The 20,891-nt window shown below is 48.2% G+C and overlaps 2 protein-coding genes across 5 annotated transcripts in view; one reads left to right on the top strand and one right to left on the bottom strand.

Moving 5' to 3' along the window:
* The window catches only part of SEPSECS (Sep (O-phosphoserine) tRNA:Sec (selenocysteine) tRNA synthase), a 1,182,953-nt gene that overhangs the window by 1,156,995 nt on the left and 5,067 nt on the right, over nucleotides 1–20,891 (bottom strand). The window lies entirely within an intron of this gene.
* LOC138516608 (uncharacterized) overlaps nucleotides 1,992–20,891 on the top strand; it is a 148,726-nt gene continuing 129,826 nt past the window's right edge. For both annotated transcript variants that reach the window (XR_011282289.1, XM_069631869.1), the window contains exon 1: nucleotides 1,992–2,193. The gene's annotated coding sequence lies outside the window, so the exon portion shown is untranslated. The remainder of the gene's footprint in view (nucleotides 2,194–20,891) is intronic.

Below are 20,891 nucleotides of genomic sequence, written 5' to 3'. Positions count from 1 at the left end.
CAGAATCTAGACTGCTGAGGGATGAAAGTGACCCATATTTCCTAAAAGAACAAATATGGCTACCCAAACCAGAGATGCATGGTAGATCGAGACTGCTGGCACTGGGCTGGAAGATTTGGCATAAAGCGTGCCGAGCCATGGGAAACTCATCCCCATGCTCCCCACAGGCGCCACTACGCGGGATAGATGAGCAACTAAGGAAAGAAATCCGCAAACACTGGGAGCCGGTGGGCCTAGCGACCCTAGGTGACGTCTGGCAAGAAGGGAAAGCACTGGACTTCTAAACGCTAGTGGATGAAACCGGGATACACGTAGGGCAACATATTACATATAATAGAATAGTCAAACGAGTGAAGAAAACGTGGTCCGAGATAAGTCTAGCAGAGCAACCGGATAGAGCCATAGAAATGATGTACGACATCTCAGAGGGAGGGCATGAAATATCCCGGATTTACGAACTGGTGATGTCTAGAGTGGGAAAACAGCTGCTCCAACTGAGATGGGACTGGGAGGAGGAAGCGGGAGAAACTATGCAGGACGGGCAATGGGAAAGAGCTCAGAGATATCATAAGAAGGAGTCCAGGAATGCGAGGCTGCAACAGATCCAGCTACATGTCACCCACAGAGCATACATGACCCCCCCGAATGATAGCCAAATTTGGGAATACAGAAGCAAAAAATGCGTGGAGAAGTAGAAGCAGGGATGATCCATATGTTCTGGGCGTGCCCGGAGGTTGGGAAATTCTGGGAGGAAATCAAGCTAAGGCTATCCGAAAAAAGAATTAAATTAGACGTGGAATCCGTGTGGGCATGCATGCTGGGTGATTCACCAGACCACGTAACCCTAAACACGTATTTAAAGGCCCTAGCTTACATTCTGGCCAAAATGAGAATTGCTATGCGCTGGAAAGCCCCCCATAGACCTAGACTAGAGGCATGGTGGAATGATCTCTTAAAATGGGCAGACGCCGAGACGGTGGTATGGTATGAGGCAGCCAATAGAGGAGAGGATGAGGGAGTGGGACCTCTGATAGCATGGAGGCAAATGGTAGCCGCGTTGCCCTGGTCCACCCATGTCAATTCCAGTGATGATGATACGCCCGAGAATGACGAAGGCAATCTCAGGAGGAGGGAGCCAGAGGAACAGCAGGGGGAGCTCGAGTTTAAGGGAAGGGAGGAGGGGGAAAGACAATAAAAAGTAACATGCAATGTATGCTAAGAAACCTGTGACGGAAATGTCGGGTGTGATGGTTAAGTTTTGTTTGTTGTAAAAACCAATAAAAATTATTTAAAAAGAAAAAAGAAAAAAAAATACTTTGGTTCCTGTGAGAATCTTTGATGGCGCACTAATAATTAAGTACTTCAGGAAGTAAATTGGTAAAGGTGAAGGCTTATAAATATTGAAGGAGTAGTAGTCTGTTGGCAACAGGAGTTCATGTGAGAGTATATTAGAGAAAAAGAGTGAAGAAGCAATGGCCCACAATATATTTCGCTTAGATTAGAGATCATGTGCTTCATAAGGTGATGGTAATGCTCCTTATATCCAAAATAATCAATGGCTGGAATCATGAGAATAAGAATGGGGCTATACTAGTCAAAGTATCCCAAAAATTTATTACAAAAAGTGTTTAAGAATTAAAGACGTCCCGTTGCAGAATGCATGGAAAATAGTGGTTTCTTGTCTTTAGAAGAGAATCACTAGGATCATTTAAAATGCAGTCTACAGAGAAAGCGTTGAAGTGCAGCAACACAGCAGTATCTTTAAAATGTGCTTAAATGCTAATGTTCAATTAAAGATTTCCCAGTGATTTATTTCAAATAACCAAAGTAAATGTTATAATATAAAGTAGGTATTTTGGTAAAATACGAAACTGCATTAAGCAGAAGAAAACCGCTTTCATATACATGCCCACAGTACCGTGTAGTGCAGAATGTTCGCACCCTGGGCTAAGCGGTTTCCCCTCATCGCGTCGTCCCGATCAGCTGACTGGGTGAGTCAGGTTGCCGTGTACTTGACGTTGCGGCCATGGGAATCTTCAAAGTTCTTTTTTGTGCCGACGTAGATTTCAGAAAACAGGAAACTGAAGAGGGGTGACCTCGATAAATCTAAGCTGAAGTTTGCCGGGACTTACAAAATCTCCACACTCACAAAGAAACGTCCCGTTATCATGAAGAAGCAAACTTATCCATGAGGTAAGACGTTTCACGTAAAGGTGCATATAATGCAAAGACTGTAGCGGTCGAATCTTAATATAAGCATTCGAGACAAAATTCATTATGCCGGATAAAGTGTTGTTCCGGATATATATGCCAGTATCAGTATTGAAGAAAAGTCGTAATGAAATGTGTTTAGCAAGATATATCCCTCATGCTCCGGAGTTCCTCAGCTATGCGGCCATCTTCGATGCCGCTCGCCCATGCCCCCCTCTAACCCCTTTTACAAATCCAGTCTGTCATGGATCGAATTTCCCAGTTTCGCTGGTCCAAGCTTCGAGATCTCGCAACAACATGGAGAACGAAAAGCTTCCCCAACGAATCAAGAAGGGCGATAATTACAAGGATCGCTGCGATCCCCGTTCTTGTACATTGGGACTATAATGGCTTCCAGCCATGTCATTGGATGGCGCTTTGACTGTAAGATTTGATCAAAGATCAACATTGCCAGCTTCCTCCAGGCCACCGGATTATTTTAAAGCATTTTATTAGAAATTCAATCTGGGGGGTCATGGGGTGTGGTGTTGCGCAATTTCATAATGGCCGCCTGATCATGCTGCTCTGTGTTGGGAAAATTACTTCAGTCATAATTATCCTCTCTGGTGCTGCGTTTTCTCTAGAACAGCATCTCTAGAACAGCAGCAGGACTGGTGCCTAACAGCGTCGTGCAGAGGCTGACTGGCTGCCGCACTCCAGGTTGTACCCATTCCTGAGGAATCCGCCGTGGGCGGCTCGCCGGCTGCCTGCGACCAGGGCTGCGCCACGCATCTCACTTCCATGGTGCGTGGGTTCATGCTGGCGAGAGGATTGAGGCTTTTGAGGCCTGGTGGGAGGAGGAGCCTCCACTGATCCAGTTCACACAACATTACCCTAGGCGGCTCCAAGCAGGCACAACAGATGCCACAGAGACACATGAGCCACTCAGCAGGGACAACAAGCCTCGTCCTTCACACCGGCACCTTCGACCCCCAGCTGCAAAACTCTTGAGGAAGTCTGGTTGTGAGCTTCCCGAGCCCGAGTGAAGACATTGATCCGTAAGGGCAGCCTTCTCATACCCATCCTTCCCTGGAGGATCCCCGGCCATTAACACTGGACGCCGTGACCCGGTCTGGCCATCTGCACTGACTACTTGCCTAACGTGCCAACCACAGGACGCAAGGGCCCGACGCTGGAAGCGGTCCCCTTGATGTGGGATCCCCCTGGATTGCAGGTATGCGTTTACCTCCCCGCGGTGTGGGTGCCGGACCGGTGCTGCGGTGACCTCTGCGGTGCTGGCCCCAGGGGGGGGCAGGGGGCAGGGGTAACTGTTCTGCATACGTCTGGTCCCCTGACACCAATCCAGAGGGGGCCCTTCCCCCCCTACTCCTCCACCGCATGGACTGTCCTACCTATGGCGCAGACCCCGGACTCGGCGAGGCCCAGTTCGGCCCTGCTGGGTGCTACCATATTCCACGAGCCTTCACGGCAGGCTCTGGCTCCCCCCAACCGCTGCATCCACTTCACCGATACCCACCAGCCAGTAACCTTGACCTGCAGAGATTGATTTGGGGACAAACCGCATCACATTGGTGGGGGCAACAGCCACAGTGGATCTTGAGCTGTACGATAACCTCCACAGGGTGAAACAGTGGCAGTACCCCAGGACTGAGGCTACCTCAGTGCACTGCCCGCCCTCCACAGGTGCTGCTCTACCCCAAACGGGATATACATCCCCCTGGTACTCTGCTCCTTACGCAACTGTAGACAGGAAGAACTGACACCCTGAACACACGACCCACTCCAGCCGAGTGAGGCAGGGGATACGGTCTGGCTTCGGATAGCCATTATGTACTGATTTACTACCGCTGAGTGCGGGGAGGGTTACGGGGGAGGGCACAACCCACTGCAACTGATGCGAAGCGTGAACTGCTGGCTGCTCCTATCAGAATTAAATCAGATCTCCTGACTCTAAACCGCACTGGGCACAAGTCCACATTCTGTAGAAGGCCGACCTGCTGGCTGATGCACACAGTACCAATACCTCTTGCCACGGTCCCTCAGCCGCCCATCCTACTAATCTCTTGGCTTTTCTGCAATACGCGCTCCTATCCCCTAACTCCTGTGGGCCCTCGCACTATATCCAGCTGCTGCGTCGCTGCTCGGGGGCTAAACCCTAAGTCTCATCCCCTGCCTGAGGTTTACCACGGCAGCTTGCACATCCAATACTCGGAACTGGGCTGAGCAACTTGGACATCGCTTTTCTGTTTCGCCTTGCTGCGAGGTGCACGGAGGTGGCTCCTCATACCCCCTGGAGTGGCCATGACCAAAGGGGCCAACAAAAAAACGAAGGTCTATCAACATGTACGCCAAGGCGACACTGAAGCCGAATGAGATCCTACCTGAGATGGAGACACCCCTGAGAGTACCCGCTGAATCCTCAGAACTACAGAAAATGATGGACTATATGCGCGAAGGGTTCCCTGCCCTACACTCAAAACTCCATATGAGCGGGACAATATGCTCCATCAAAGCCCGAATGGAAGAAACTGATACCCGAGTGACAGAGGTGGAATCTAGGGTTGGCCTAGCGGAGGATGACATTAACGCTCTTCGATCAGAAGTGGCCACGCTGTACAGACAGGTCCAGGTGGTCAGTAAGAAGAAAGAAGACCTGGAATCGCACTCAAGGCATAACAACCTCCGTATCAAATAGACGGCCCCATGGAAGAATACGTGGACCGCATATTGCTTTCCTGAAACTGTCCCATCAATTCCCAATAGAACGAGCCCACCGATCCCTATCCAGCAGGAGTGGAAAACATTTCTAGCTGCCAAGAAACGATTACGAGATCTGGAGGTCATATACTCGCTATACCCAGCAAAATTGAGGGTGGAGCATGCAGGCCAAGTTTTTTTCTTCACCACCCAGGAGGAGGCCTCCAAATTTATCGATGACCACTTCCCAGGCTGACAGATACTTGATACACTCTTGCAAACTCTCCCGATCTCTCTTGTGAGGAAGCTTCCTGATCAAGTACACTGGACTGGTGTTGGGAGTGCCTGTGCGGTCTCTCGCCCAAGGCACAATAGTCCTACTGGGATAACTTGTGACCTACTATGTTCCATTTCATGATTTTCACTGTTCTGGTTTGTTTTACCTCTACATTGTGCACCACGCTACATTTGCTAAATACCGACCTTCGAAACCGCAGCCGTTCTTGCCCAACGCACTGCCCTCCAGGCAAAGTTGTCACCTTTCGCTGGTTGGTTAATGTTCTATTGGGTTTTCACCCTGGGAGGGTGAGGAGGAAGGGGCCGGCGGGATAGGGATTATGTTTAAAAAAAACTGTTCGACACGTGACTGAGGACACAAGTGGCCATATGCTTCCAAGATGACCGTCAGATCACAGCCCTTTCTAGGCTAGTCCGAACCTTGCGGGGTATGCTCCTGCTTGACCGTGTTCCTACTGATTCTAGCCTACCGTCTGGACGGTGGATGAATGTATTGTATGTATGAGTTGGAATGTTAGGGGTCTGGGTAACCACTCCAAAATGTGAAAAATACAACAGTACATTGAGCGACATAAGGTTAAGATACTTTTCCTACAAGAAAAGTCACGCTCTTACTAAGGGTTGTGAGGGGTTTTCTAGGTCATGTGGTCCCCAGCCTTACTACACCACCTATTCCACCCGGAACAGGGGAGTTATGATACTAATCCACAAATCTCTCAAATTTGTTTATGAAACTACACATGTGGACCCTCTGGGGCGCTATATCTTACTGTTCAGTACTCTCATGGGAAGGGAGGTGGTGTCGCTCAAAATCTACGGTCCTAATATTGATGATCCTGATTTTTTCTCCCACGTCTCCTCTCTTTTATCTGGATTTTTTCTTATTCCTATACTTTGGGGTGGTGACTTCAACACTATTGTGGATACTCACCTGGACATATCTGGAACTAGGGAAAGCCAGCTCTCAAAGGTTGCTAAAATCAATATCGAGGTGCAATCTCAGCTGAATGTGGTAGATGCATGGAGACTGACGCACCCAGATTCCCAGGCTTTTTCTTTCTACTCCTCAGTACATGACTCACATTCACTTATCGGCAGATGACTATTCTGCCCCTAACATTTTCGGATCACTCCCTGGTAACTATCGCATTAAAATGGGGCAAGAATAGCAGAGGCACACGCTCGTGGAGATTGAAGCGCAGGCACCGTTAGCTTCAGTATTTGAATCCGAACTAGGGTCCAGTATTCATTTTTTCTATTAAACACCGGGTCAGTGCAGTCTCAGGCATGCTCTGGTAGACGTTTAAGGTTTACATCCAGGGTATCGCATTAGCCAAATAGACAGGGATCCTCAAGACAATTCGGAGGGCTATCATGGAGAGTGAGTCACTGCTCGCCAGTCTCGAGACCTATTACGCCTTGTCCCCCTCTACTGTCACACTCAGTGAAATCTGTACAGCATTGGATACCTTCTGAGTGCAGGCTAACTGTGAACTGAACCTCCTGGATGACCCCCAGGCTGCCCAGAAATATGGGGAAAGGGGAGCGCCCTGGCCGCCTCTTAGCTAGGCTGATCCGTCATGAAAGGGGAGCACCACACATCCCGGCTATTGAAAGAGCAGATGGTACCCTGGCACTCTCATAAAAAGGAGCGGAATTTGTCGTTGATCTCCTTAGATGAAATGCTTTATTCCAATACGGACAGTGCCCCAACGGTGGACATCAAAACATTTTAGACATCCTACCGCTCTTGATTCTATCCACAGAGACCAGATACGTCCTGGACCGCCCGATCTTCCCAGGCGAACTAGCCAATGCGATAGACGCATTATCCTAAGGGAAGGCGCCCGGCACCGACTGTCTCTCCGCCAAATTTTATAAATGCTATAAGGCACACCTGGGTTCCTGATTTATGGCTGTGTGGGATGATGCTTTTAGGGTCGGCATGCTCCCCCCCCCTCACTTCGAGAAGCAGTTATCTCTTTACTTTTCAAACCCGGGAAGCCAGACACGCAATGTGGTTCATACCGGCTTCTCTCCCTCATCAATTGCAATGTTAAAATATATGCTAAGGTGCTGGCCACCCGGCTGGCACCATATAGGTCATACGTTGTTCACCCGGATCAGTCGGGTTTCATCCCGGGGCGTTCAACTTTCCTCAACCTGCGCTGACTGTTTAACATCCCTGCCCCGAATCGACCCGGCTGTGGAGGCCACCTTGGATATGCAAAAAGCTTTTGACTCGGTCTCCTGGAGGTTCCGGTGGCTGCTCCTGGAGAAATGTCATTTTGGCCCCCCTTTTTCTATCCTCGGTGAATCATTTGTATTCCTCTCCTGTTTTCATCATCCGCACTGAAGACCATTGCTCCACCCAATTTTAAATTGCCCCTTCTCACCACCAATATTCGCGCTAGCTATTAAACCACTGGCGGATCAGATCCGCCAGCGACATGCACATAGGGGAACAAGACTGTCAGGAGCTCCCGAGATAATTTCTCTCTATGCAGACGATGCGCTACATTTCATCCACTCCCCCAGAGATAATCTGGCCCCAATGCTGGACGGCGTTATCCTTTTCGGCGAGTTGTCGGGTCTAAAGGTAAACTGTCCCAAATCCGTTCTGTTCCCCCTAACACACACCACCGTGTCTCCCCCCCCCCAGGATCTCCGAGGGTTTGCCTGGTCCCAGACAGAGATTGCATATCTGGGGGTGGTGGTTGCGCAACACCAGACCCCAGTATATGATTCGGACTTTGGACAGTATCTCACCACCCTCATACGCAAGTCTGCAGACTGGGCCTAATTACCAATTATGCTGGCCGACAGGGTCGCAATACTGAAAATGATGGTTCTACCACAACTCTTGTATACATTTAAGAATGTACCGCTATGGTCAGGCCGCACATTTAAGACACTGACCCGGACGATCAATGCATTCCTGTGGAACAGTCGACCTGAAGCTGGAAACACTAGCTACTTCAATGGCTCTGGGTGGCTTTAAGGCCCCTAATTTTGAGAGATAATGATCGCTGCACAAGCTCAGTGGTGGACGTGACATCCGCTCCTTGGTTATCCCTACCACCTTCAAACTAGACGACCTGGATTCCACCAGGTCCACAATGATGGCATGGAACAAGCTATGGAGACAGACAGGCACCCCACGCCCATTCCATGGAGACTTTCCCCTGTGGAACATTTTCCCCTGAATCTCCCCGAGTAGACGCTGCAATGGTACATCACTGGACCGAGGAGGTCTTAACACTATACGTGACGCCTTCATCCTAGGAAACTTCACCGAATGGCCTGACCTGCCGGTAGCTCCGCAGGGTCGCCCCCCTGCTAGCTTCAGTATGCCGGTTTACGACGGTCCCTCAAGGACAGGTGGCCCGAATTCCCCTCAATCCCCCCTGACGTTTCAATACTGTCTGAAATTATGACAAATACCGCCTCCAGGGGGAAGGTCTCTAGACTGTACAGCCTCATCCAGGGTAGAACAGCCCCCCTACTGGACAGACTCAGGGAGACTTGGAGTAGGGACCTGGGTATGGAAATAACAGATCAACAGTGGGAACACATGTGCGCTCGTACTCATGAAGTCTCCTTTAACTCTAGATTTAAATTGATGCAATTCAAAGTACTCCACAGATACCATTACACCCCAGTTAGACTGCATCATATGTTGGCGGAGCAGCCCTCCAAATGTCCCAGGTGCAGAGTGGACAATGCTGACTATATACAGACATGCTCTGGTCCTGTCCGCACCCCTCTCTGTTTTGGGAAGAAATATGTGCAACTATATCCAAAATAGTCAATTGTCCTATCATGCCATGCCCAATGACCTGCCTCTTCCACAAGTTCCCTCATCTCGGTCAAGATCTCAGGAAACTAGCCGGCCTATTTATGCTGCTCGCGGCCTGCTGTATTTTCCTACTCTGGCTTCGGCCCTAGAGCCCCTACCCTCAACCAATGGCTCCAGGCTATAACCTGGGCCTCTGACACAGAACAACACTGGGCTAGCCTACAATCTGCAATGTGTAGACCCAGAAACATCTGCCCCCCCCTTTTCAATCCCATCTATTCTCCCTTACAAGCAAAGATGAAGAGGACTCCAATGACTCGTTGTCCCCTGTTCCTAACTCTGATTAAGCTGGTTATAGGACTGGTTGGTTGCTGTCGTGACTTGAATGTCGTGTAGATAGAAGAGACCTCCGTCCCCAAGTACCACACAGAGAGAACCAAAGCCACTCACTGTGCAGTCCTTGAGGCCACAGGTGGGAGAAGACGAACTCCGGAACCATGAACCTCTGGAGACCCCAAAACCACTGCAAAGGAAACAGCAATTAAGTAGCAGGCAACAACAGTTGACACTAGTGCAGAAAGAACCAGAAATGGCTTACCAGGAAAGGGCAGCAAGGGTGCTGCTAACCCTTAGGGGTCAGGGTTCCAGGACTCACGTGGGCAGCGGTCCCAACGCTGAGGCAAGTGGTGGTAAAGCCCACTGAGTGTGATGGTAATTAATCCCACCTGACAGGAGAACCAAAGCCAGCTAACTGTGGAGCAGTTCACACGAAACCAGGAGAACAAGATGCCAAACAGTAATGCAATCCAAAGGAGTCCAGAAGGCAGTCCAAGGTCATTCACCAATGGAGCATCAAAGTACCAACAGCCAGTAAGGATAATCCAAAAGAAGTCAGTGAATTCAAGGCCAAGGTCGAGTTATCAAAGTATCCAGAAACAGGTACGTGACGCCCAACAGAGTTACGGGAACAGCTGTGAAACGGCGACCGTACGGAAGTGCAGCGTTTAAAAATCAAGCTACTTCCTGGTCACGTGACGCGTAACCGCATCACGTGGTCGGGTCCCGAGTCACGTGAGCGGGTATCAGCGATCACGCGACGCGGAAGCGCAATGGTGTTTCCCCCGTCTTTCAGCCGCCAAGGGAGTTGCCAATGACGGAACGGGCGCAAGTGGGAATGCACAATGCTGGTGGCAACCCGCGCTCGCACATTAGGGGCAACTCGCTGCACACGTGAGTCCCGTAGCATATGTGGGGAGTGTGAGGAGGACATAGGACAAGGGCGGGCCAATGGAACCCTGGGGTTAATGACAGAGGTGCATGATGCAGAGTGCATGACAGTTGCCTATTTCACTGGGTACAAGGTTCATACTCGTATTGTCATGGTCCTGCAAGGCCATTCCACCACATCATGTACCTTGTGTATAACATTGCCGATTACTTGCATGTTGCTCACTGTTTTCTGTTGTATTGTCAAACAGAATAAAGTAAAAACATTTTTTTAAAAAAGACATTCCATATCGGGCCCGCCGCCCCAGAGGAGCCGAGGTTTATCAACTGCTCAAGCTCCTCTTTGTCAACCTTAATAGCCCAATTACAGATGCGCTCATTAGGGGGGCTCTCCATCTGGTCCCTAGGGCCAGCAAACAGAGTAGTGGGCAGTCCACGATTCCTTATTAACTTGACCAAGCATACAGCACGATCGAAACTGGCCACCAATGTTCATTAATTCCCAGATGTTAAAGGAATTTCCTTTACAAGCAGCTTCCAGCATCACCTCAGCATCCCTCTGGCCTCTTAAACTTCTGGTAGCTGTAAGCCAGTTTCGAAACTACTGTTTGCGCTGTCGAACGAGTTCAAGTGGGTTCAGATTACGAAAGGACTTGATTTTCTAATGTCCGCTTCAAGTTCTTTCCTAGCCTTAACGATCTTTGGGTCATAGGCATGTTTAGAGCAGAGTTCTTTATTATTCTTGTGACTAGGCAGCACCATATAGTCTTCAAGCACCCACAGATAATCAGGACGGGATGGATCCTTTTTGATGGCTTCAGTATAAAGGCCGGTGATGGAATTAGTTTCTTTCCTGCCCATCCTTATACGATTTTTAGGATCCATCACACAGCCAGTTAGTGATATCGCCACGGGATCGTGGTCACTTAGGTTCCGTTTGATGAATTCAAATTTCATACCTCTTTCTGCAAAGTTTTCTGACATAAAGCAGTAATCCAAGAAAAATCTATACAAGGCTCTGGCCCAGGTGCAAGCTCCCGGTATGTCACCAGCTATCTGTCCATTTAACATTCGAAGGTCACAGGTATTCATTTGTTGTAACCAATGCAGCGCTCTTCCAGATAGCTCACACTCTCCGGGGCAATTCACTCCCATCCAACAGACACACATTAAGATCACTGCATAAAATAATATTCAGGGAATCCCCGTCACACAGGACTTTGGCAATCGCATCCACTATTAATTTAACAAAATTCAATTTTTTAAACCCGTTAACCCTCCAGTAGACATTCATCAACAGAAAAGTCTTTCCTTTTTGAGAGCTCTCTCGAGGGAGCTTTATTATCTGAATGCACGGGCTTCGATTTTCCTGGCACATTTTTGTGAAACCTGCATCTACTTTTATCAGGGTTAGAATACCCGATTAGGGCCGTTTAGGGATACCCTTGCCTGCAGTATTTAAATACGGTGCATAGCCATCACAGGCGGGAGATGATCTGAGCCAGGTTTCCTCTAGGCATAGAATGTCATATTGGCCCAGTTCTTTAAGGTTTTCGTTAAATAGAGGCTTAAATCCTTGCGTGTTCCATGATCCTATGCAGAGATCCGGCTTCTCAGTAGCAATAGTAACAGTCTATTATTCTTAGAGACAAGTGCACCAGCTAGCTAGTCCCAACTAGGTCCAGCTGCTCCATTCACTGTGACATCGGTGGGCTGGAAATCGGGCTTCCTGCATCGATTGCGATTATCCACTGTACATTTTAGAGCAGGCAGTTCCTCCGGATGATCAGGTCTCTGCTGCTTGGTGCCAAGCTTATTTATCTTCATGAGCCTCCTGCCATTTGAAACAATTTGATCACTAGAGCAACTAGACCCCCTTTGTTTAATTACTTCTGCAGACTTGCTTTTTAGGCAGTTAAGATTGGTCATTTCTTTCTCAGATGCATCCAAGTCTCTCAGATCGTACCCTAGTGGCCACAGTTTGTCGCTCGACAACAGTAATTCCTTTTTGACCTCTAGAGACTAGATGAAGGATCACCCAATCCATCTTCTTTTCAGTTGAAAATTGGACCACTTTTATATCATCTGATGTTATATGACGCAGAGCAAAACGTGCTGGAAACATATCACATTAAAGAGATTCAGGATCAACAAATTCAGTCCTTCTATGATCCTTTTTAAATTGACTTTGCACGTTTCCTCCGGGCCAAGAGGCCATACCAGGCCACTTCTTTTTGGCCTCACCAGATCTCATTTCAACTCACAAGGGGGTTTTTGACGGCGTCTTTTATCTTCCATTGTCCGAAATTCCTCCTCACCTTCATTAGCTTGAGATTGCTTACAAATCTCGCTTATGTCAGTCTGCTTGGTCTTGAAGAGAGCCATGGATCGACTCATAATTTAGTCAAGGGGATTAAAGAGGACACAACAGACATGATCACTCGCTGTAAGTCCGCTGGGTCCATCCCTTGAATTTGGTTTTGTTCATTTTGCTTTCCCCAACTGGAGTTGTTAGAGCTAGTCGGTAAAGAGTCATTGGTGATATTTGTCCGATCGCCAATTCTCTCCTAGGATAGATCATCTGCTGGTCATCGAAGACTGAGTTGGGGGTCAGACCAGAATTATCTAGCAGGTCGACCTACTTGAATAGGAAGTAGCAAGGGGCGGCCTACTTCACCGATAGAAAGATCAAATTCCAAGGCCGATAGCCTGTCCTGAATTGTTGAAAGACTTTCTCTTTTCAGTCGAGATCTTAGCCGCAAGTTCAGTTAGGTCACGAGCTGTGCAGCCAAATCAAAGTAAAAGGGCTCTGCGGCTGTATCACCAGTTCAGTTGGCAATGTGCAACTAGGGCCAACCTCCTACCCATCCATTCCCAGGTCATCCACTACAGTAGCAGTAGCTTCATCCACCACTGCCTTAAAAAGACACCCATTTTCAGATTCCTTGCAGTCAGCAGCCATGCATGGAATTTGACATGGGGGGGCCCAACTTCCTCTTCCATAGGCGAGGCCGTGTTCTGGTTTGCGCTTTCCTGCCCGTGTCTTAGCAGAACTGTTAAGGTTAGCATTCGACCATTTCTCCACTAAATCACTAGATTTAGGCATGTCCATGGTTTTGAGCGGCCTTCTTTTGGCACTTTCCTCCCAGGACCGATGGTCATTTGAGTTTAACTCTGGAGTCAAACCCGGGCCACTCAGTGTTCTACGGCAAGGTTCTGCTCACCCCAAAAGTAAGCTATGGATTCTGTATGATTTCCGCAGCAAGTTGCAACTGTTTTTTTCCAAGTCACTTTCTCCCCATCCGTGAACAGCTGATCATCACCCGTACCCGCACATTTGCCAGACAGCTCCTCCTCCGGAGACGCACAATCCCTGCTAGCAAGCAGAAGCGGCTGGGGATCTTTTAACCTGGTCTGTCTTGTTTGTGGCCGCGTTCGGGTTCTCACCAGGTTTTTTTCATGCAGCATTGTTACCGGGCTTTCAAGCGGAAGTTCAGCTTTCAAACCAGCCCGTGGTTACCCCCCCCCACCCCCCGACTCTCGCTACAAGGAGTCTTAATATGAGCACAAACAAAATTCCAGAATACCAGCGATACTCCCAATAGTCTGACTCTCCCACAGGTTATCGGCACAGCTCCAATCCACGATGTTAGTTCAGATTAAATAGGATTCCACAAGCCAAAGGCTTTAAACACTCACTGTGTTTTGAAGAAGCAGAGATCCAAGGGTCAATGTCACAGGTCAGCTAGCAATCAGCCGACCACCGAACACCAAACACTAGGCGCAAGCGCTTTGGTGAGACCAGTCAATTTTCAAAGAATCGGCCTCCTGGTGTCATTAAAGAAACATGCACCAGCATGGAAAGTGCCTTCAGTTTCTTCCACTTCTCGCACGTAGCTAGAAATTCAATCCCGAAAGTGGAGGCGATGCGGCATGTCAGTTACAAAATAGCACTCCCAACGTATGAAACACCAAACACTTTGCGAAGACACTGAATATAGAGTCAAAGAGAGGATGAGAGAACAAGAGAGAGTGTGTGCAAAGACGAGTTATGATGACAAGAAAAGGTGTAAAAGTTATTTTGTTTGAAACAGGAATGGAGGTAAAATTTTGATTACCCAGATTTGTGAAGAAAGGCGACTCCCGGTTTGCAGAGAAGAAGCAAGTGCAGGTACATTGTGGCAATACCATTAAAGTACAAGGGAGAGAATGGAGGAGGAGTAAAGATAGTATTGTTGAGTTGAAAAGAAGATAACTAGAGGTGAAAGCTGGATTTGTCTCAAGGTTGGTTAATACTCAAGTATTCAATGCAAATGATGTTCTGCACACAACATGTATATAGTTGGTAAGGAATGTTCCGTTAACCTAGTTCATGTATTTAGGTGATTGCACCGGGGGGGTGTGGCCTGTGCCCATGGTGTGAGGCTGTGAACAGACGGAGCTCCCGTCGAATTCCTTAACTGATCCTCAGATACGGCGGTAGCAGCATCACTGTTAATACCTAAAAGCACCTACAAGTGGGGGAAGCTGATGCCCTGCGGCTGAGCGTGCTTTTGGCCTGAAACAGAGCGGTTTGCTAGGCATACGGCTGTCTGGTGGTCAGACCCCCGGCAGGAATAAGATGGTGGACGGACTGGCGCTGGAGTAAAAAGTTGGAGGAGGGGCGAAGACGCATATGCGTTACGCGGCCCATCTTTGAGCCCTGAGGGAGGTGAAGATCTCCGATGCTTTTGCTAACAGGGCGGCAAAGATGGATGGCAGACTGACCCCCGGAGACTGCACGTTGCGCGAGCTGAGAATGTGCTTGCATCAGTGGGCGGCCCTGCTTGCGAAGATAGAGGGCAGGAGCTAGCGCCCAACGAGAGGACTCGGCTGACGGATGCATAGGGGCCCGCAAAGGATTCTGGAGCTCCCCCCTGGAAGAGAGTCGGTCGAGCCCAGAAAGAAGTGCGAATGCACGAGAGGTGGAAGTCGGATGATGAAGATATGCTGAGTGCTTGGCATCAGACAGTACAGGGGTGAGGTCATTGCTAGTGCGGTGGGCATTTGGAGAACGTTGAGGGCAGACGTGGAAAAGTTAGAAGATGAAAAAAAGGGAATGGAGAATCGGGAGGTGGGACAGCAGCCTAGTCAAGAGAAGTTGGCTGAAGCCAGGCATCGTTGTCTAGTGGCGTGGGGGAGACTGGCCAAATTTGACTATAAAGTTAAGAACACTAGAGCCCATGCAGAGGGGGATAGGCCGGGTAGACTCTTATCGTGGCTCTGTAAGAGGTAACCCCCCAGATATCAGACCACAGAGCTGAGGGACAATCAAGGTGTAGTGTGCAGGACGCAACCAGGAATCAATGATATCTTCGCCAAATATTATTCCCAACTATATGGGCATGTGGAACTGGTTCCCTGGGAGGAAGTGTTGGGTGCTCTAGAAGAAATAGTGCTTCCCAGATTGGAGGCTGCCCTAGACCAAGCCATTACAGTAGAGGAGGTGAGCGATGTGATCACCTCACTTGCCACTAGAAAAACTCCCGGCAGTGACAGACTTCCTCCCCTTTCCCAAATTCTACAAAACATATGAGTCTTTAGTGGCCCCGGTGCTGTTTAGGGTATTCGAAGAGGCTTACAAAAGGGGCGAGCTTCTGGCGAGTATGAGGGAAACCTTGGTAATCCGGATCCCCAAGCCAGGGAAACCCATGGATAAATGTGAATCCTGCCGACCACTGGCCATGCTAAACTATGATATGAAGATCTTGACGACAATATTGGCAGGGCGACTCTGTAGAGTAATTGCGGGTCTGGTGCATAGAGATCAGAGCGGTTTTATCCCTGGCCGTAGCACTGCCCGGAATCTACGTCATCTGCAACATAAAGCACAGACTAATGACTGCCCAGAGGAATGCGCTGTGGTGTCATTGGATGTGATAAAAGCTTTTGATTTGTTATACTGGAAATGGATATTTGAAGTACTAGAGGGAGTTTGGATTTGCCGAGCAGTTCATAAGATGGGTACAAATCCTATATGCTTCACCGGTTGCAAGGGTTTAATCTGGAAGGCAGGTATCGACGGCATGGGATATAAACGCATCAGGAGTGCCCGTTATCACCCATGCTCTACGTACTGGCACTGGAGCCAATAGGAATCTATCTTCGTAAAGAATTCCTGGAGGCAGGTGTGTGGGTTGGTGGAATGGGCCATCTAATATCACTACACGCAGGTGACGACTTACTCTACCTTAGGGATTAACACAATCTGCCAATAGTCATGGAGGTGCTCGACAACTTTGCAAAGCTGCAAAAATGATTGTCCTACCTGGATTTTTATATTTTTCTACCAATGTTCATTACTACATTAAGGTCTCTTTCTTCCAATTGCTGGACACGCTGATCAGGGAGTTCCTGGGGCTCGTCTCGCCATAGGTTCGCTCTTGAAACACTGCCGTCTACCCTACAAGGAGGGAGGTGTGCAACTCCCGAATTTAGAAAGGTATTACCTGGCGGCACAGCTCAGTTATGTTGCCAAGTGGCTATCCTATGACGCTACATCTTAGTCAATGTTATTACAACAATTGGTGGCCCCTACAAACCTTAAAGAAATATTGTGGTTGCCGTTGAACTGTTTGGGCACTGCGCCTCTATTGGTCGACCTGGGCAGAAAGGTGTGGTGTAGGATGCTGAAACTAGATTAACCTTATTCTCCTGCGGTCCCGATAGTAGCAGATGTATGTAGAAATATGGAGGACCTTGCAGCGGCACGACACTGGGAAGGCTGGGGTGTCTCCACTTGGGGCGACATGTAGGAGAGTGGCAAATCTAAGGACATGGAAGCTTTAACTGGGCAGACAGGGTAACCCAGAGGTCAATTTTTAGATACTTGCGGCTAAGGGCATGGGGGGGGGGCAGCCAAACAGAAAAGGGCAGGGTTGCCCGAGGAACCTGAAGCAACAACATTGCTGACCTTGATGTATTCCCTGGATGACTGTTGTAAACCAGTATCCAGACTGTATAGCGTCTGGATACTTGCCCTTATACAGAGCCCTGAACTGAAAGCACACTGGGAGGTGGACCTTGGGGTAGTTAGAGGAGAGGGAATGGGAACACATACTGGGTTTCCCTCAGGAAGTTTCTAGGAATCCACGCTTCAGATGAATGTGTTGTATCGTACCTACATGACACCTAGCTGGGTGGCTAAATTTAGCAGCAGTACACGACCAACATGTCCCTGGCGTGGCAGTACAGGGGCTGACTTGATACACATGTTTTGGGGCTGCAATAAAGTACATTGTTTGAGCAGGTGTGTAGGAAAGCGGGGGTCACAAGGTATACTTGGAATTCGAAAGTGTGTCTCTTGGGAGCATATGCAAGGAACAGCAAATATAAACACGTTATTAGGTTCATGGACATGGCGTGCATTTGGCTAAACAGTGCATAGCCATGTCCTGGAAGTCAGCTGGAGGCTTGCAGTACTCAAGCTGGCATAGGGACTTTGAGCCCTGGACTGAGGCGGAGTCCAGAGTGTGGGTTGGGTCGGCGCACAATCTGGACGCGATCACTGGTGGAACCTATGAGTCCTGGAGGCTATTAATTTGGGACATGTTTCACCCCTCAGACGACAAGCCACCGTGAATGTTACGCCACACTATCAGATGGTGCATTGTCATGCTGACATTTTGAGTCTTGGGCCTGGCGGGCATCCCTGCTTTAGCCACAGAGAGATGCTCTAATGAATAGCATGCCTCAAGGGTCACGAGGGCTGCCCATAAAAATCCCCCACACACCTGGCCTGTTTAAGGAACTGACATGCCAGTTGCCTAGTTCATATGCGTGAAGAAAGTTGTTTTGTTAACATGTTTAATTGTTTCTCATGATTGCAATTAGCCTTACATATATGCTTACTGCATTTGTGACAAAGGAGTTGAAGGCTATATGATTGTATGCTTATAAATGCTAATAAAAAGAATTTAAAATAAAATTAGGTGATTGCACAACTAGTTTACATAATGCAATTGTACGCTTTATTACATTTAGCAGTAGTTCAATATTAAGGGAAGTTATGTAAATTAGTGGTAGAATGTTTATGTTCAAGAGAGCGTGTTGAGGAGAACGAGGCTGAAAGGGAAAGAAGACCGACATGTAATGCAGCTGCTGTTTAGAACACTACTTCAATAAAAGAAATACCAGAAACAAGACAAAGAGCACTTACTTTATAAAAAGGAACTCTTTGTAACCTAACATGACTTAATATTGCTGGGAACTGCATTCTTTTCCACCACCGACTAACTATCCATATATTTAAAATCCATCTTCTATTCTTCAGCAGTGTTGTGGGGCATGGCGTGGCCACTGGAGGTGCCAGCACCTTGTTACATTGCTGGGGCCCCCCTGACCCCCAATTTAACGAGTTGCAGAGCTTACCCTGCTGGGCCGTACGGACACAGGTCTGGGGTGCCGGGGGCACGGTTGATGCCGCAGGCATCTGGATGGTGGAGTGGCCTGGGCAGACCCAGGGCACCATGCTAGCCTGAGGGTCCCAGGTCAGCAGTACTGTGATCACACTGTGTGGCCCATGAATGAAACGGAAACATGGGATCCACTGTTTGAGTCTGCCACCGTTCTGAGGCATGTGCGTGCAGGAGCTCCTTTTATTAGCATGGTGTCATGACACAGCTTATAAGGGTAATACACTTGGAGGGCCACACAACAAGCAGTAACATTTGGAATGGCCATGCAGCGCTGTGTTCACCAACTGAAGAGAGCCATTGTCTTCTGCCACACTTTCAATTGAGATCGAAACTTTTGGAATGGGTTAACCTGAGCTAAAGATGCAGAGTCGGTGCTGAGTCTTCTCGAGTCGAGACTGCTGGTGCTCATACCTGTTTGCGCCGTTTGTGCTGACTCGAGACTGCAGAGTCTTTCCACCTGCTTCACTGGAAAAGAGGAGGGACCTGCAGTATATGAACACCGGCATCCCACAGAGCAGAGTCAGTGCTGAGTCTTCGAGTCTTCTCCACCCGACGTTCCGTGGTATGCCCCTTTGTAAGACCCATTTCTCTGAACTATATAGTGGCCCCCACCACCACCAGGTCCATGGCTGCAGCTACTGGACCGGCAACCCGGCTGCGAAATAAGACTGGATTACTAACCGATCTACAGCCTCTCCCCCCCCCCCCCCACGGACAATCTACAGACATCCGAACTGCCACATGATCGATGTAAGCGAGCATGTCTGCCGTCATCCTGCGGAAAGAAGCGAGACAAAGACGCTACTCTGAAGGTGAGTGAAAACATAACTGTCTCAGCTGGTCCCCCGCGTGTTGAGGAGCTACACAATGTGGTGGAGGGGGAAGCGGATACACCACCGGCCCATGTTAACTACTCTATTCCTAGAACAGCCCTGCAATTACAATCTACTGCATGTGTACAGGATAATACGCGGCCATCTCACACCATTGAGAGGAACCAGAAATATTCTTGGAGTGAAGAGCTCCTTAACCTAGAGCACGAAAGAATAAAATAACATATCACAATTAATCAAAGTGCAACCTCCAATGCTGTGTGAGCAAGCTGACATCCTGGCCCTTTATGATAACAAGACGACGATAGTGCTCTCACAAAAGAACAAAGCATTGATAGCAAAAAACTATGTGGAAGGAAAAGTATGGCGATAATCCGAAGTCCGAATATACTCCAAGCATGAAAAAAGTAACAAAGTGTTTCGAAATTTCAATAAGCCAAATGACTGCGACACTATGACCACTTAGACACCTCTTACCCACGAGGAACCCCAATATCCAAATACATTTTAATTTTGGAGCCCAGTCCTATAGACTATCAATGCCCAAAGAGGAGAAATGGGACCCGCAGAATGAAGCGAGAAAAGTTTAAGAAGAGATCCAAGCTTCCAAAAGTCAATGTAGTCCCATGAGAGGACACCAACAAAACCCCATACCCACCACAATGCTAGACCTTCAAAATCTAGTAACTTCTCAAACCATGATCCCTTAAATGAAATAGCAAGAAGCAAGTGTTGAGACGATCAAAGATCAAGCAACGCTGCTTGCTCTTATTCATTTGAAACAGATACTTTTGGAAGAATTTGCGAACACCATACACAACCGCCTAAAAACAGAGGCTCAAGCAACTTTCCAATGGCAGTCGAGACTTTTTGAGATCGACAGAAATGTGCGCAACGATAAAAGGCAGCTGACAACTGCAATCCTGGCAATGATGGCTGCATCCCATACTACAAGTGAGTCAATAAAGCCATGTGCTTTCCTCAATCAGTTACAACAAACTAACAACATAAAGAACAGCTACCAAAGAACATTTAACAGAAAAGAGTGGGCCCAGATCTCACCTTGCCGATCCTCCTTGTGCAACCTTGTCAGTAGGTATATCTTCTGCATTGAATTCTAATGCAATGAATAATCCAACTCATATTCCAACTATCCCGAAGTTTGCTAAAGTACTTCTGCCAGTGAAGGATACTGAAACATTCGCGATTTTTACAGAGAATATCAACTAAAATATTTTAAAACCGACACAAGAGGTGATAAAGAAAATCCAAAACTAAATGATGGATCTAGAGCATTTTTACCAAATCTAACAACCCCAGGGCGGGTGAAGGATAAGGAACAATGCAAGATCCCCATAATCAATGCATTAA

Source organism: Ambystoma mexicanum, chromosome 6q (assembly GCF_040938575.1).
Source record: "Ambystoma mexicanum isolate Mex_15411 chromosome 6q, UKY_AmexF1_1, whole genome shotgun sequence".
In the NCBI taxonomy this organism is placed as follows: Eukaryota; Metazoa; Chordata; class Amphibia; order Caudata; family Ambystomatidae; genus Ambystoma; species Ambystoma mexicanum.
Note: the sequence above shows the minus strand (reverse complement) of the source record. Positions and strands in the feature narration are given on the sequence as shown.